Raw genomic sequence first — 16,723 nt, 5'->3', positions numbered from 1 at the left:
AGATTCTATTCTCTTTGTATGGATACCTTGCTTAGTGTAGATATAGTAGGGAGGGCCTTGGACCTTCCACAAATCAATGTGCCTTACCCTCTCTGAGGACTGAATAGGGTGTGTTTGGAGGGTATGAGGAGGGAATGGGAGAAGACAAAGAAGTGGGAACTTGGATTGGTATTTTTAAAAAATCTAAAAATATATGTATGTTGGATTAATCCAGCAACAAAATCAAGTGTCTTTTAGCAGAGCAGCTGTGGCTCCTTCCTCAGCATTCAAACAATTCAAAGAGAACATAACATACACTAACCAGATTTTCTGTTTTCCATATTTATATGGCTTTACTTTAAATTTAATTTCTTTTAGTTTTACTTTCAATTTTTGGCTTGCTTTTTTTTTTTTTTTTGGTTTTTCGAGACAGGGTTTCTCTGTGGCTTTGGAGCCTGTCCTGGAACTAGCTCTGTAGACCAGGCTGGTCTCGAACTCACAGAGATCCGCCTGCCTCTGCCTCCCGAGTGCTGGGATTAAAGGCGTGCGCCACCATCGCCCGGCCGATTTTTGGCTTTTTGAGACAGGGTTTCTCTGTGTATCTTTGGCTATCCTGGAACTCATTCTGTAGAGGAGGCTGTCCTTGAACTCACAGAGATCTGTCTGCTTCTGCCTCCCAAGTGCTGGGATTAAAGGTGTGTGCCACCACACCTTTAACTCACAGAGATCTGCCTGCCTCTGTCTCCCACATTGGGATTAAAGGTGTATGCCCTCCCAGCACTCGGGAGGCAGAGGCAGGCGGATCTCTGTGAGTTCGAGACCGGCCTGGTCTACAAGAGCTAGTTCCAGGACAGGCTCCAAAACCACAGAGAAACCCTGTCTCGAAAAACCACAAAAAAAATAAAAAAATAAAGGTGTATGCCCCCACACCCAACTACTCTCTTTCTATTTCATTTTAAGGGCTTTATCCTTTTTTTTCTCTCCCAAGTCTACATATATTTTTAAATGTACTATAAACCATTTAGAGGTTTCTTTTGTCTGAATCTGTCACTTTGTGTATCTGTAATCCTTTTTTCACCAGGATAGCTTCTTAAAATGCTAAGTGTTTCTGAAAATCCTGAGGTGCACCATTGCTAGGGCAAACAAGGAACCTGCCTGCTTGCTCTGCCCAGTACACCAGGGTGGAACAAACAGTAGAGCAGGATGGGATCTAGGAGATGTTTTAGCAGAGCTCATTTTGATTAAAATATTGAATCTGAGAACTAAGACCTAAGCTTTCTCCTCAGGGAAAGAAAGACTCCAAATAAGGACTGACTGGAACCACTCTTTACTTAAGAAGGGGGCAGCCTAAGGGCTTAATTACTGCTCAGTCACTGGAACTGGTATTTTATAACAGCAATGTGACGTACTCTCACCCATCAGAAAAGCTTTCTTGTCTTTTGATTAATATGATTTTAAGAAGACTGTTAGCCGGGCGGTGGTGGCGCACGCCTTTAATCCCAGCACTCGGGAGGCAGAGGCAGGCGGATCTCTGTGAGTTCGAGACCAGCCTGGTCTACAAAGCTAGTTCCAGGACAGGCTCCAAAGCCACAGAGAAACCCTGTCTCGAAAAACCAAAAAAAAAAAAAAAAAAGAAGACTGTTAAATTGTGGATTTAACATGTGAAATTGTGGATTTCTTGTTAATTTAATATGTTAAATTGTGGATTTATTGTTAATCTCGTTCTAGAATTATGGTATTGACCTGATAATGTTTGTAACTGCTTATAAGATGTTGAGAAACGTTTGACACACCCTGTACTATTTAGACTTAATGCATGTGTTAAGAATTCTAGAATTTGATACAATGTAAAAAATTTAAGAGGTGCTCTAGACAAGCTAAAGAAACATTTTCAATTCAGGCGACCATCTTCTCCTTGAAATAGGAGACTATAGTCGTTAGGAGCATGATTATTCATAAAACATTATGATCTCTCCTGACAAGAAAGTATGGCTCCAAGACACAGAGCCCAAAGCTATTTCTCTCCTTTAACCTCTTTTGTTCCACAGAAGACAGCAGTCAGAGACAGGTTTGAAGCTTCTTCTCCCCAGATGCCTAAGAGAGGAGCTCACATGAATGGAATGCCGGTTTCAATGATTGGTGAACTTGAGTAAATGAAGGAGTCTTTGATTAAGGCAGATGTGATCATCTGTCCTGCTGCAGAAGAACAGGTTATATTATAATTATTAAGAGAGTGGATTGTAGGGCCATATTATGTAGACCCATATTTCTATATTGTATGGCAGTCAGAATTTCAGGCCACATCTCTATTAATCTTTATCACCACGAGGTCGTGGCCTACCAACAAAGTTCCAGCATTTCTGACTCTGGTGGTGGCTCCATAGCATCTTTCTGACTCCACCCTTCTTTCTCCCAGCATTCAGTCCAGTGCTCCCTGCCTACTTAAGTCCTGCCCTATCAACAGGCCAAGGCATTTTCTCTATTCATTAATGGCAATTACAGCATACAGAGGGGGCACCCACATCACCCAGATCTTCATCTTCATACAGCAGAGCTGTGGGGAGACTTTTCTCTGCTGGGCCCACTGCAGGAAGCATGCTTGTTCTTCCTCCAGATGGGGCCTGAGGTCGAGGTCAGCTATGACCTTCAGGCGCCTGTCAGTGCACATCTGGGTAGGACTGTCACTACTTGCTTCTCTTCCACAGTCTCTGCTGTGCAGTCCCTTCCCTCTGTTCCAGTCCATATTCTCCAGAATTCATAGCGCACTTGCCACAGGTTGAGCACTTGAAGTTTCTCCCTCCTGTGGGTAAAACTTCTGAAGTATCAGCAGAGCAGCTCAGACAGAAATCCTCAGACTGAAAGGGCAATCCTGTCTCCAGGAATCCTCAGACTGAGTGTGCTGAATGCTGTCTCCTCCTGCATTATGGTCCTCTCTCTGCCCAACTGGATCACTTCCTGTCTCTATCTGCCTAGTGCTGAGATTGAAGGTGTGAGCCACCACCTGGATCAAGCAGCCATGAATGACTTTGAACTCCTGATCTCCCTAGCACTGGGATTAAAGGTGTTACCACTGCTACCAATGAAATCATTGCCAACAGTCTATAGGATTAAAAGGCTAGAGATTGAACCAGCCAATCAAACTGCAGCTTGGGTTGGAAGGTGGGACTGCAATAGGGTGGGGAAAGTGAGCAGAAAGGTATTTAAAGAGTTCAGGAGGCCACTGCAGACACTCAGAGACCCGAGCCTGGAGGAACTGCCTGGCTCAGCTTTGAAAAGAAGGGCCCCTGTTGTCAATGCTCAGAACTGGTGAGTAATTGTCCTCCCTTGTGTCTTACAGTTTGATATAAAGACCTTTAGACCCAAGAAGGGACAGAATATTGGAGCCAGTGGGTTCGATTCTAGGTGAAGTTTTACCTTCATCTCAGACGTCAAACTACCATAGCTTGTTGATGGTTGATGATTGTTTTGAGACAAGGGTTTCCTACATTGTCCAAGCTCTCCTAGAATTGGGCCTGTAGTTCTAGCTAGCCTGGAAATCAAGATCATCCTGACTTGCTCTCTCTCATACTGTGGCACATTCAAATGAGTGTTTTCAATTGTTTTTGTGGAACAAGGGCTCACGTAGGCCTGTAGACCACATGTCTTTGACTCCTTGACTCTTCCTCTGCCTAAACCTTCTTCCTGGGGAGGTGTATCTGTTAGGGTCTGAGAGAAGCCTCCCAAAAAGACCAACAGCCATGTATGCAATAACAAGAGAGCTTTATTGATTCCCACATTGGGGTGGCAGCTAGCGAACCCCAAAGAGGGTCCCAAGCTTCTTATAAGCACAGTTAGGAGAATTCCGCAGAGGAGGGGCTGATTGGTGGAAGGTTCTAGTTATTAGGGACTTTCCATCAACAGGGTAGGAAAAGCTATCTTTAGTCATCCGAAGGCTGTTGGGGGGTGCCTGCTGAACCAGCAAAGAGATTTTGGGGGCCTGTTTGGTCAGCAGAAGGGGCTGTGGAGTGCTAGCAGTAGCCTTGGTTTGTCTGAGGACTGTCTGTTTAGCTCTGTCCCATTTTAGTGAACCAAAACCAAGGCTTAGATTTTTGTCAGGCTACAGGGAGAGTATGGTCTGCCTTTCAGCTTTCTTGGTATCCATGATTTACTTCAGTGTAACAATTCTGTTCACATAAGCCACTGAAGAGACACACAGTAGGGATATAACTAATGACTGGAGAGACAGGTCACTTTCCTCTTTATTGCAAGCATATGTGGTCTGCTTATCATAGGGACAGCATCAATGACATTGTGCAGACTCTTGTAGGAAATAAGACACTATAGGGCTGCCTTGGGGCATGGAGTGTATCCATGACCTCTGAATAAAGTTGAAGAAATCTCTCACTGAGGACATAACCCTGAGGTGCAGGACAATGCTCTATACTCAATCACCCTTTTCAGGTTCACTGTGTTTTGTAGTTAATTACATTCAACAATTTCTGACAGCGTCGTTGGTATGGGGTTTACCTGTGGTGAGGGGTTGATGCTGGCCTGAAGAAAGATCTTCAGAGGATTGTTGTATTCCAGAGGCCATTTTGGGAAGAACAAGGCTACTTCAATAAATGAAAGCAAACAAAGAGAATTCAAGCCCTTCAGTCCCATCAGCAAACATGGACCACACAAAACCATGTTGGTACTGGGATAAGAAGGACTTGGCTCGTACACCCTCACAACTTGAAGGACTTGATGCAGCCACTGAGGCCCAGTACCGCCGAGAGGGGGCTTGCTTCATCTTTGATGTGGGCATGCGTCTGGGCTTACCCTATGGCACCAAAGCAACAGGAATCACTTATTTTCATCGATTCTATATGTTTCACTCCTTCAAGCGATTCCCACGCCATGTAACAGGAGCTGCCTGTCTCTTTCTGGCTGGGAAAGTAGAGGAGACGCCAAAAAAATGTAACGATATCATCAAAGCAGCTCATAGCTTATTAAACGATGTCCAGTGTGGTGAGTTTGGAGATGAACCTGTGAAAGAAGTCTTGTTGCTGGAGAAGATCTTACTACAGACCATACAGTTTGATTTAGAAGTAAAGCATCCATACCAGTACTTACTCAGATATGCAAAGCAGCTCAAAGGTAATAAAGAAAAAATCCAGAAGTTGGTTCAAATAGCATGGACCTTTGTAAATGACAGTCTGTGTACCACCCTGTCACTGCAGTGGGAACCAGAGATCATAGCTGTAGCGGTAATGTATCTTGCGGAACATTTGCGCAAATTCAAAATTCAAGAGATGACCTCCAAACCCATGTACAAAAGGTGGTGGGAACAGTTTGTTGAAGATCTCTCTGTTGACATTCTGGAAGACATCGGCCACCAAATCTTGGATCTTTACACAAAAAAGAAACAACAGAGGCCTCATCATGCCCTTCCTCAGCTGCAGCAGCCCCAATCACTTCATTCTGCACAAGTCCCACAGTCACACCCATCGCAAGGCTCCCAGGCAGCACAGCCAGAGCAGGACCAGCAGCAGCACCAGGAGCAAGCACGGCAGCCCAAGGAACCGCCCCCACAGCCTAGTCCTCCAAGACAGGCTAAGCACACCATGGTGGATTATCCCGAGGAAGAGAACCAAGCCACAGCACCACCACCTAAAATTCCCAGACTTGAGACGACCACTCCCCTACCATTGCCTCCAGACTGGAAGCCTCCCATTGCTCTGACCTCAAGTGAAGCTGATGCAAGCGACCCAGTGGAAGCAAGTGACCTCCCCGAAGTCCAGATTCCTCCTCTAGCCAACCAGGCCCCTGTGCACCAACCACCATCATTGGGGCCTCCACCCCCACTGCCCTACAGCTATGTGACTGGGATATCCAGCAGCAGCTCTTACATGCCTGGAGAGGGCTACCAGAACCTGCAATCCATGACGATGACCAATGGTTCCTCCTACGGTGCCCGGCACCCAGCCTATGGCCCACCTGCTCACCTTCACTACCAGCCCCGTGCCTACTCCCCCAACCCACCTCCACCTCCTGTTCTTCCTCCCCCAGCTTCCTTCCTCCCACCCACCATTCCTCCCCCTATCCCAGGCTACCCTCTCCATCTCCCTCCCAACAACACCAATTTCCCACAGCCACCTCCATGCAGGCCACCCATTCACGTAACCCCTCCTCACCCTCTTCAAGGTTTGGGTTTGCCACCAGTCAGCTACCTACCTCCTGCTATTCCCCTTGAGGGGCAGCGCGCTGTTACCACACTTATCCCCCGACCTGGCATGCTGCCTGTCAGGGGGAGAGGATGGGCAACCTGGATGAGATAACAAGAAGTCCCTTTCCTTTTGTGTTTATTTATTTTAACCCTGGTATACCATTATGACATATTCATTAACAATACGATGTAAAAGACTGGACTTGGAAGGCTCGCTCAGTTCCTGACTAGAGAAGGCTGTCTGAAGATGGAGAGTACCGGAAACATGAACAGGAGGCTCAGCATCCTCTCCTGTGCACGCAGCTGCCTTTCGCTCTCACCTCACTGTACCCGCCATTTGCAACAGGTGTCCTCTCCTTCTGTGAGGGCGAGAGGGAAAAGGTGTCATCTCAGTGTAAAAATAGAGAATGACAATAACGTGTTTTTAGATACGATGAAAGTAAATTCTCTTATATACTAAGTTGTGGTGTCTCCATGAAAAAACAGCATAATAAAAAATGAGTTTTCCAATTGACTTGACGAATCCATTCAGTGGGTAGTAGCAGCAGGGTGCCTTGTATGTGCCAGACAGTTTCAGGGTAAGAGGGTCAGGCTGGGATGAGAGCAGTGCATCCTGGGTAGTGCCTGTTGTGGTGTGACCACATCCAGTCTCGGTTGCCTTCTTTGTCTATCACAGGGTTACTTTAACTAGTGAAGAAGCTAAGTATCAACATTGGCTCAGTAAATAGCTTCAGAACCTTTCTTCACTGTCATGCGAAGGAACCGATGAGGAGGAGACCCAGTCAGCAGGAAGGACACAGCAAGGATTACTCCACACAAGATCTGACATCATTCCCAAGGGTTCACTCACTCCTTCCACCTCAGCACAGACTCCTTCCTGTCCACAGTGCCTGGACTCTGGACTCTGACCCACAACTGCAATGTGATGTGCGTCCTCCGTACTCATCCCCTATTGTTCAAAACAGACAAAGCTGAGAGTGGTGGTGCACACCTGCAATCCCACCACTGTGGAGCTGAGGCAGGAAGAGTGAGGAAAGGTGAAGCCCGTAATGGGCTACACACGATGACCTCACCTGAAGAAGCCACCTGAACGTCATGGGGAATTGATGCAGGCTCAGCACAGAGCTCTCACTCCTGGGAACTGTGAATGTGAGCCCTTTCCCTAAAATACCTTTTCTCTTTCCTTTCCCATCAATTCCCCTCACTTTGCACACTTGCTGAGAAGGAGATCAGAACCCACTCTCACTAGCTCGGTCCACAGCTGGCTTCCGACTATGGCATCCCTCCTAGACTACCACCAGCTGACGTTGAGCTCTACTTCTTCACATTGTTGTATGATCTCTCACTCAGCATGAGCAGACAGTAAACCATCCCCCATTTTCTCATGTGTCCAGCACTGCTAATCAACCAGTGGCTACAGAGAGTGGGTGCCTTACGGAACAAGGCTTCTCTTCCGCAGAGAAAACTGTCCATCCTCCTGAATCAGAGCAGCTGGTCCATGTGACCCTTGAGGAAGTAGACATTATCAAGATGCAGCTTCTGGAGTGAGTCCACATTGAGTGACTTCAAGGTGAACTGAATGACAACTCTGTGGCTTCTACTTTGGAGAGTTAAACATGCCAGTCTGTGATGGCCCAAAAATGCGAGCCTATTCTACTCTGCTTGAACAGCAGAAAGTTTGAGGTTGCTCAAAGTTGTGACAACTGTGACTACACACCCTGACCTAGGGTTTAATTACTTGGTGTTTGGGACATTAAATGACCCATAGAGTTGTATCTTCTCCACCCTGTCCAAAGGTCAGAGAATTAAAGCATACTTCTGCTCCGTTTTTTGAATTAGGAGGTATGGACTAGGAAGTGGCTGCCTTCAGAATACTTAATCTAGGGTGGGTTCACTACCTAAACAACAGAATGCTTTTCTCAAGAATTAATGGCTTGATGTCTCAAAGTATTGAAGCAAGTAATTGTTCCGGTTATCCTTTGTACCATGATAGAGCAATCTTTTGTCTTCTTCCTCCTGTAGTATTGGAGTATAAAATTGTATGAAAAGTTAAAGACAGGTGGACACAGTACTTAGAAGTCAGAATTCAGCACTCAGGATTGACTGAATTGCCCTCCTGGTACTCCTATGTTTCTGTGTTTATTTCTTATCTCTGTCCCTCCTACCTAACATTTCTAGTCCTCACACCTGTATTCTGGTACGTAAGGACCTGATGTGGCTAGGACCAAGGCAGAAGTCACCTGCAATGGTGTCCCCTGTCATAAGACAGCCCAACGTGGCTTGTGTTGGAGAGAAAGATCTGTCACAGATGGCTCATGCAGCTGAGGTAGGGGTAAAAGTTAAGAAGGGAGGTAGAATTGTAGGTAGAATGCTCACACAGGTACTGCATGTATTCCAGGCCCAATATTACTAAGGTTCTCCTGTAGTTGTGAAAATACAGAGTCCAGACTCAGTCTTCCTAGAGCAGAGGTACACCAGAGCTTCCAAGACATCTGTTCCTGAGAGAGCATCCCATCCAGGGGTCTTTCCTTAAGTTCCTGGTTTATCCCATCCTGGAAGGGTTGCTTCACTCTCATCCCAGTGACCCACCACTGCTTGATTCTCTCTTGCAGCCTGTGAGAACCAGCCACCTGCCATGACTTGAAGTTCTTACCCATAGTTCATGTACCAGTTGTAATGGTTTGTCCTGTCCCCTTAAGAGTCAAGCCCCACCCCACTTACCACCCATTCTCTCACTTCCCCAAGCAGATCTTATTTCTAGTTCCCTTCCATCTCTCTCCCTAAGAGGCAACCCACTGCAACCACTCTGGGAACTGTGCTGTTTTACTTTTACCATAACATCAGTACTTCCAATTTCAACCTCTTGTTTGGAAAACAGCCAAAGGTCTTGGCTTCCAGTTCAGGAGCCAGCATGGAAACTCTACCTGTCTTCCAGCATGGAAGTCAGTCACTCTGTTCTCCATGGCTTACGTGCTCCCAAGACCATGTCTTTGAGTCTAGCCTGGAACACAATTAGTACATATGGGAGCAGGGATGGTTTCCTTCAGCCATTGCAATATCTGCCTCGAGTCCAGCACATGATGGCTCTCAAGATGGTTCAACAAGGGCAAAGCTTCTCAGTTTTCCATGCTGGTGCTAGCAGCAGTCTCTGGTCTACCTTTTGAATCAAGTTCTTCTTGACTCAAACTCCCCTTGCTATGACATCTTTTTTGGGTCTTACCTTCATTGAGACCTTATCTGGGTGTCTCTCACGTAGGGCATATCATTTCCACTTAGAACAATTTTGAATGTCTTCATGCATTACCTTCCTCTGTATCAGAGTTCCCAGAGGAAAATATGAGAAGGATTGGTCCTGCATTATGGTCCAGAACTAAGTGTGTCTTCAGGTTAAGGCCTGTTTGAACAGCAGTGGGAAGAAACTAAGGGTAGAGCCCCCATATCCAAGAGGTCAAATGTCTGATTCCTAGGCAGACTATCCCCTGCCATGTCTTGGAATGTGGGTGGGGGTCTGACACACGTCTTAATATAACTTCCAGAAGAAACAGATGCTGGAGAAATATCTTGGTAAAAAATGACCTGTCATGTCAATGCTTAGAGACCCTTTACTGTCATCACAGGAACTAAGTCAGGGCCTTTGTATGTGTATGGAGGTCAGAGAACAATCAGTAGAAGTCTGTTTTCTGCTTACACCATGTGGGCTCTTGGCATAAAACTCAAGGCTTCAAGCTGGGAGGCAAAGGCATTTTCTTGCCAAGCTACCTTGCAGAACCCTTACACTTTTTTTTTTTGGTTTTTCGAGACAGGGTTTCTCTGTGGTTTTGGAGCCTGTCCTGGAACTAGCTCTTGTAGACCAGGCTGGTCTCGAACTCACAGAGATCCGCCTGCCTCTGCCTCCCAAGTGCTGGGATTAAAGGTGTGCGCCACCACCACCCGGCCTTACACTTATTTTTAAAAATGAGAAACAAGACAGAAAGAAGGATGCTCATGAAATTGCTGGCGTGGGAGGTGGAACTGAGAAGCACAGGGTCCAGGTGGGCTGGCTATACTGAAAGGCAGTTAGGGCACAAACTGGATTGTGAGGAGGCTTACAAATTCCCTTAATACTCTGAATTTTGAAATTTTGTTTTGTTCTCTCTGTCCTACTCAAAATCTTTCTAGGTCACCCAGACTAGGATCAAACTCATGGATATCCTCCTGTTTCAGTCTCTACAGATTGGGATAAGAGACATCCACTACCAGCTAAACTGTGAGCTTTTGATTTAAATTTGTGAAAAACCTTTGAGGCAAGCATATACTTTTAGATTGTTTTCATTTTACATCATCTACATTTGTCTCTGTAAGTGTATAGCATATGTGTGTAGTATACTCAAAGGCCCAACGAGGGTATCAGTCCCCTAGGATTTTGTTGTTGTTGTTTTGCATTGTTTTGTTTTTCAACACAGGTTTCTCTGTGTAGCTTCGGAATCAGTCACAAAACTAGCTCTATCGACCAGTTTGGCTTAAACTCACGGATATCCACCTGCCTCTGCCTTCCAAGTGCTGAGATTAAAGGCATGATATTAAAACCACGTGACCAGTTCCATAGTCTTATCTGTGGCTGTGGGCCACCTGGAATGGGTGCTGGGAACATAACCTGGGTCCTCTATTACGAAATATAATCCCCGAGTGCTGGAATTAAAGGCAGGTGCCACCACCTTTTTTTTTTTTTGATTTTTCAAGACAGGGTTTCTCTGTAGCTTTTGGTTCCTGTCCTGGAACTAGCTCTTGTAGACCAGGCTGGCCTTGAACTCACAGAGATCCACCTGCCTCTGCCTCCCGAGTGCTGGGATTAAAGGCGTGTGCCACCACCGCCCGGCAAGAAGAACTTTTCCAAAGCATCATAACCTTAGATCCAAATTTTGAAGTCAAGGTATTTTCAAAATATCTATCTTGGATTAGTTCAGCAGCATTTATAAACTAAAGTCTTTTAGCAGCTGTTGCTCCTTCCTCAGCATTCAAACAATTCAAAAAGAGCATAATAGCATACAGTATCAAGATTCTCTGTGTATTTTCCATCTTTGTGTGGCTTTATTTTAACCTCTATTTCGTTTATTTTTACTTTTATTTTTTGAGACAGGCTCTCTGTATATCTTTGTCCTGGAATAACTCTGTAGACCAGGCTGTCTTTGAACTCACAGAGATTCGTCTATCTCTGCCTCCCAGGCATTGGGACACAGCAAAGGTGTGTCCTGCCACACCTTAAAGTCACAGAGGTCAATCTACCTCTGCCTCCCAAGTTTTGGGATTAAAGATGTATACTACCACACCCAACTACTCCACTTTTTCTTGTTTAATTTTAAGAACTTTAACCTTTAGCCTGCATATATTTTTAACACACTGTAAATCATTTAGAGGTTTTCTTTGTTTTTTAATCTCTCTTTACTTTATCTCCCTCTCTTTTTCTGACCACTTGAGCCTTTAAATTACTGAGCAATTTGGATAGGATTAAAACCATGGCTTTGCCGGCTAGATCCAGGCCATTTCTTAGCTTTCCAGCCTCATGGCGGAGGTACTGGCTGTAGCCATTTTTATTGCCACAACTCTATGGTGTTTCAAGGTCCTTGCCAGCTAGCAAGCTGCAGCATTCTGCTCACACACCACAGTCAGTCGGACTGCCTGCCTGAAAGAGTCAGAGTTTGCTGTGGCAGAATGGCCCAGAAAGCTGGCATTTTAAAACAGAGTAGCTTTTTTCCTGCTATGGCAGAAAACTGAAAAGCATGCATTCAGCTTTTCATCAACACCATTTAAGTGTTTCGTGGCAGGACCTCTAAAAAGAGCTGGAAGGTTTTGCAGCTAAAGCTGAGTCAGGAAGCCTCTCTTAGATGAGAGCGCTTGTTTGCCTCTAGCAAGCAGAGAAGACCTGAGAAACTGCTGCTACCAAGAAAACATGCTTTACTCTATTCTTTCCCAAGCTTTCTCGGGCTTTCTGTGGATTCAGTTATCCATGTCTGGGTGCCATTTGTAGTGAGGAACAGAGGGCTGCCTTCCTGCCTCCCAGTTCCCGGCTGCCTGGCTAGCTTATGCCCCAAAATAAGAACACACAAATTGTATTCATTTAAACACTGCCTAACTCTCACATCTTGCTTAACCCATTTCTATTAATGTGTGTAGAACCACAAATGCATAGAGGAGCCAAGTCACATACCCAACTATCTCCATAATTGTTCCCAGTGACTGGCAGGTACCATACACCCACTAATCCTTCAAGTTAAAGAGAAAGATTTCCTCTATTAGCTGACCCTATTAGTTACCTGAGTAACTGTTCCATGTGGTCTCTCAGAAAGTAGACCCAATTTATGGATAGATGCTACAGACAGTTGAAGGTAGAGAACTGAGATTGAACTGGCTGACGTATTTCTCTTCTGTGTCTGCTGTCCTGTTGCCAATTTCCAAGGTTTTCTTGTAGATGTGTGAGGGAGAGTTTGTGAAGACTTCTCATCTGGCCAAAACAGGGAGCTGTGTGGAAATAATCCCACCTCCAGTTCAGTTCCAGCTCCTCAATGTGCCATGGCTGGAAAACATTCAAGGTCTTTTTTATAGAGCATACAGGCAGAGCACAGATCTTCATCTTCATATAGCAAAGCTGTAGGAAGCCTTTTCTCTGCTGGGCCCACTGCAGGAAGCATGCTTGTTCTTCCTCCAGATGGGGCCTGAGGCAGAGGTCAGCTATGACCTTCAGAAGCCTCCTCAGTGCCTGTCTGGGAAGGACCTTTACTACTTGCTCCCCATCTACAGTCTCTGCTGAGCAGTTCCCTTCCTCTGTTCTGGTTTGTATTCTCCAGAAGTCATGGCACACATGCCTCAGGTCGAGCACCTGATGTTTCTCCTTCCTGTAGATAAAACCTGTGAAGTGTAAGCAGACATGACAGTCCAACACGGAGCCAACTTTCACTATACATTTCTAATGTCAGCTCTTCCCTCCTGGCAAGGTGTGTGTCTCTTGAGCACCGAGTGCCCAGTGTAGGAATTCACGTGTGCTATGGACATTTTCCCTGAGCTGCATATGCAGACCTGACTACTTTCCTTCCATTAAGATACTTCATATCCACTGAGTCCCATGATTAGTGTTTGTGGGATACCAGGGAGAGACATTCCACATTGGCTAAATCTACTCTAAGCTCTATTCCATATTCAACTGTCTTTACTATAAGCAAACCATAGCTTTCAAGACCCCTGCATCCCTGCATGATGATCCCAGCAGCCTCTGACCCACTTACAAGTCCGTTCTTCCAACCCTGCGGTCTCCAGTGTGCTCCATGTGCTCCAGGCTAGCAGACTTGGTTACTGCTCCCTGAAATGAAGCCTTCTGGCCAACTGCATGTCTATGCCATCTAGCACTGTCTGTAAGATTTCCTCGTTGGGAGTCTTCATCAGTGTGCCCACAGGGAGGCAGGGGAAAGGCCAGGTTTCCACCATTGCCTTCACAATCCTAGGGCATCTGTCCTTGAAGAGGCCTGGGAAGAGCTCCGTGAGCAGTTCCAGACAGAGATGGCTGAGGCCTCATTCCTCAGCAGAGCATGCCTTGCCAGCTGCGTGAGTGTGGTTGGGTCTGAACAGTCATCATGAAGGGTTTTCAGGCAGAAGACTCCTGAGCAAGCATTCAGGGAAAAATGTATTTAAGATAAAGGGTAGAAATCTCCCTCACCCAGTGTAGTAACCTGTAGTGCGAATTCTATTTGGTCTTAATAAGAAAATTCAAGAGTCAGATAATGGGTAAATGTGGAAAGATCAGATAAGAAAAGAGCCAAGCATCTAGTTCTTACCTCCACCTCAGACCGAAATTCTCAGACTGAAAGGGCAATCCTCAGATCGAATATACTGAATGATGGATTCCCCCACATTGTATTCCTCTCTGCCCAGCAGGATCACTTTCTGTTTCTACTGGCTTGGTGCTGAGATTAAAGGTGTGAGCCACCACCAGCCGGATCAAGGAGCCTCGAGTGACCTTGAACTCCTGATCTCCTTAGCACTGGGATTAAAGGTGCTACCCCTGCTATCAATGAAATCATTGCCAACAGTGTGTAGGATTAAAAAGCTAGAGATTGAACCAGCCAATCAAACTGCAGCTTGGGTTGGAAGGTGGGACTGCAATAGGGTGGGGAAGGTGAGCAGAAAGGTATATAAAGAGTTCAGGAGGCCACTGCAGACACTCAGAGACCCGAGCCTGGAGGAACTGCCTGGCTTATCTGGGATAGGGAGACCTCCTGTTGTCAGTGCTCAGAACTGGTGAGTAATTGTCCTCCCTTGTGTCTTACAGTTTGATATAGGGACCTTCAGACCCAAGAAGGGACAGAACATTTTGATTTCTGTCTCTTCAGATGAATACATTGGAGCCAGTGGGTTCAATTCTAGATGAAGTTTTACCTTCATTTCAGATGTCAATCTATGATATCTTGTTGGTTTCATTATGGTTGATATTGTTTTGAGACAAGGGCTTCCAACTTTCTTCAAGCTCTCCTAGAACTGGGTCTGTAGTTCTGGCTAGGCTGGAAATCAAGATCATCCTGACTCACTCTCTCATACTGATACATTCAAATGAGTTTTTTCAAATTTTGTGGAACAAGGGCTCACGTAGACTTGTAGACCACATGTCCTTGACTCCTTGGCTGTTCCTCTGCCTAAACCTTCTTTCTGGGGAGGTGTATCTGTTAGGGTCTGAGTGAGGCCCCCAAAGAAGACCAATAGCCATACATGCAATAATAATAATTATTATTATTATTGATTCCAATGTTGGGGTGGCAGTTAGTGAACCCCAAGGAGGGTCACAGGTCCTTTTTTTTTTTTTTGAATTTCGAGACAGGGTTTCTCCGTAGCTTTTGGTTCCTGTCCTGGAACTAGCTCTTGTAGACCAGGCTGGCCTCGAACTCACAGAGATCCGCCTGCCTCTGCCTCCCGAGTGCTGGGATTAAAGGCATGTGCCACCACCGCCCAGCGGTCCTTTTAATCAGAGTTAAGAGAATTCCAGAGAGGAGGGACTAATCTGTGGCTAATTGGTGAAGGTGGCTGATTGGTGGAAGGTTCTAGTTGTTAATTACATTCAACAATTTCTGACAAAGTCATTGGTATTGGGTTTCCCAGAGGTGAGGGGTTGATGTTGGCCTGAAGAAAGATCTTCAGAGGATTGTTGTATTCCAGAGACCATTTTGGGAAGAACAGGCTACTTCAATAAATGAAAGCAAACAAAGAGAATTCAAGCTCTTCAGTCCCAGCAGCAAACCTGGACCACCCATTTCAAGGCTCCGAGGCAGCACAGCCCCAGCAGAAGGACCCACAGCCATTGACCCAGCTGCAGCAGCAGCAGCACCAGGAGCAAGCACAGCAGCCCAAGGAACCGCCCCCACAGCCTAGTCCTCCAAGACAGGCTAAGCACACCATGGTGGATTATCCCGAGGAAGAGAACCAAGCCACAGCACCACCACCTAAAATTCCCAGACTTGAGACCACCACTCCCCTACCATTGCCTCCAAACTGGAAGCCTCCCATTGCTCTGACCTCAAGTGAAGCTGATGCAAGCGGCCCAGTGAAAGCAAGTGACCTCCCCGAAGTCCAGATTCCTCCTCCAGCCAACCAGGCCCCTGTGCACCAACGACCATCACTGGGGCCTCCACCCCCACTGCCCTACAGCTACGTGACTGGGATATCCAGCAGCAGCTCTTACATGCCTGGAGAGGGCTACCAGAACCTGCAATCCATGACGATGACCAATGGTTCCTCCTACGGTGCCCGTCACCCAGCCTATGGCCCACCTGCTCACCTTCACTACCAGCCCCGTGCCTACTCCCCCAACCCACCTCCACCTCCTGTTCTTCCTCCCCCAGCTTCCTTCCTCCCACCCACCATTCCTCCCCCTATCCCAGGCTACCCTCTCCATCTCCCTCCCAACAACACCAATTTCCCACAGCCACCTCCATGCAGGCCACCCATTCACGTAACCCCTCCTCACCCTCTTCAAGGTTTGGGTTTGCCACCAGTCAGCTACCTACCTCCTGCTATTCCCCTTGAGGGGCAGCGCGCTGTTACCACACTTATCCCCCAACCTGGCATGCCGCCTGTCAGGGGGAGAGGATGGGCAACCTGGATGAGATAACAAGAAGTCCCTTTCCTTTTGTGTTTATTTATTTTAACCCTGGTATACCATTATGACATATTCATTAACAATATGATGTAAAAGACTGGACTTGGAAGGCTTGCTCAGTTCCTGACTTTGAGAAGGCTGTCTGAAGATGGAGAGTATCGGAAACATGAACAGGAGGCTCAGCATCCTCTCCTGTGCACGCAGCTGCCTTTCGCTTTCACCTCACTGTACCCGCCATTTGCAACAGGTGTCCTCTCCTTCTGGGAGGGCGAGAGGGAAAAGGTGTCACCTCAGTGTAAAAATAGAGAATGACAATAACGTGTTTTTAGATACGATGAAAGTAAATTCTCTTATATACTAAGTTGTGGTGTCTCCATGAAAAAACAGCATAATAAAAAATGAGTTTTCCAATTGACTTGACGAATCCATTCAGTGGGTAGTAG

The 16,723-nt window shown here is 46.3% G+C and overlaps 2 pseudogenes; one reads left to right on the top strand and one right to left on the bottom strand.

Moving 5' to 3' along the window:
- The first annotated feature begins 4,580 nt into the window (after positions 1 to 4,580).
- Positions 4,581 to 6,278, top strand: LOC142832706 (cyclin-K pseudogene; annotated as a pseudogene).
- A 6,174-nt stretch (positions 6,279 to 12,452) lies between these two features.
- LOC142832975 (PRAME family member 3-like) lies at positions 12,453 to 15,483 on the bottom strand (annotated as a pseudogene).
- Between the last annotated feature and the right edge of the window lie 1,240 nt (positions 15,484 to 16,723).

The sequence above is a fragment of the Microtus pennsylvanicus genome, chromosome 12 (genome assembly GCF_037038515.1).
Source record: "Microtus pennsylvanicus isolate mMicPen1 chromosome 12, mMicPen1.hap1, whole genome shotgun sequence".
In the NCBI taxonomy this organism is placed as follows: domain Eukaryota; kingdom Metazoa; phylum Chordata; class Mammalia; order Rodentia; family Cricetidae; genus Microtus; species Microtus pennsylvanicus.
This window is presented reverse-complemented; position numbering and strand designations above follow the sequence as displayed.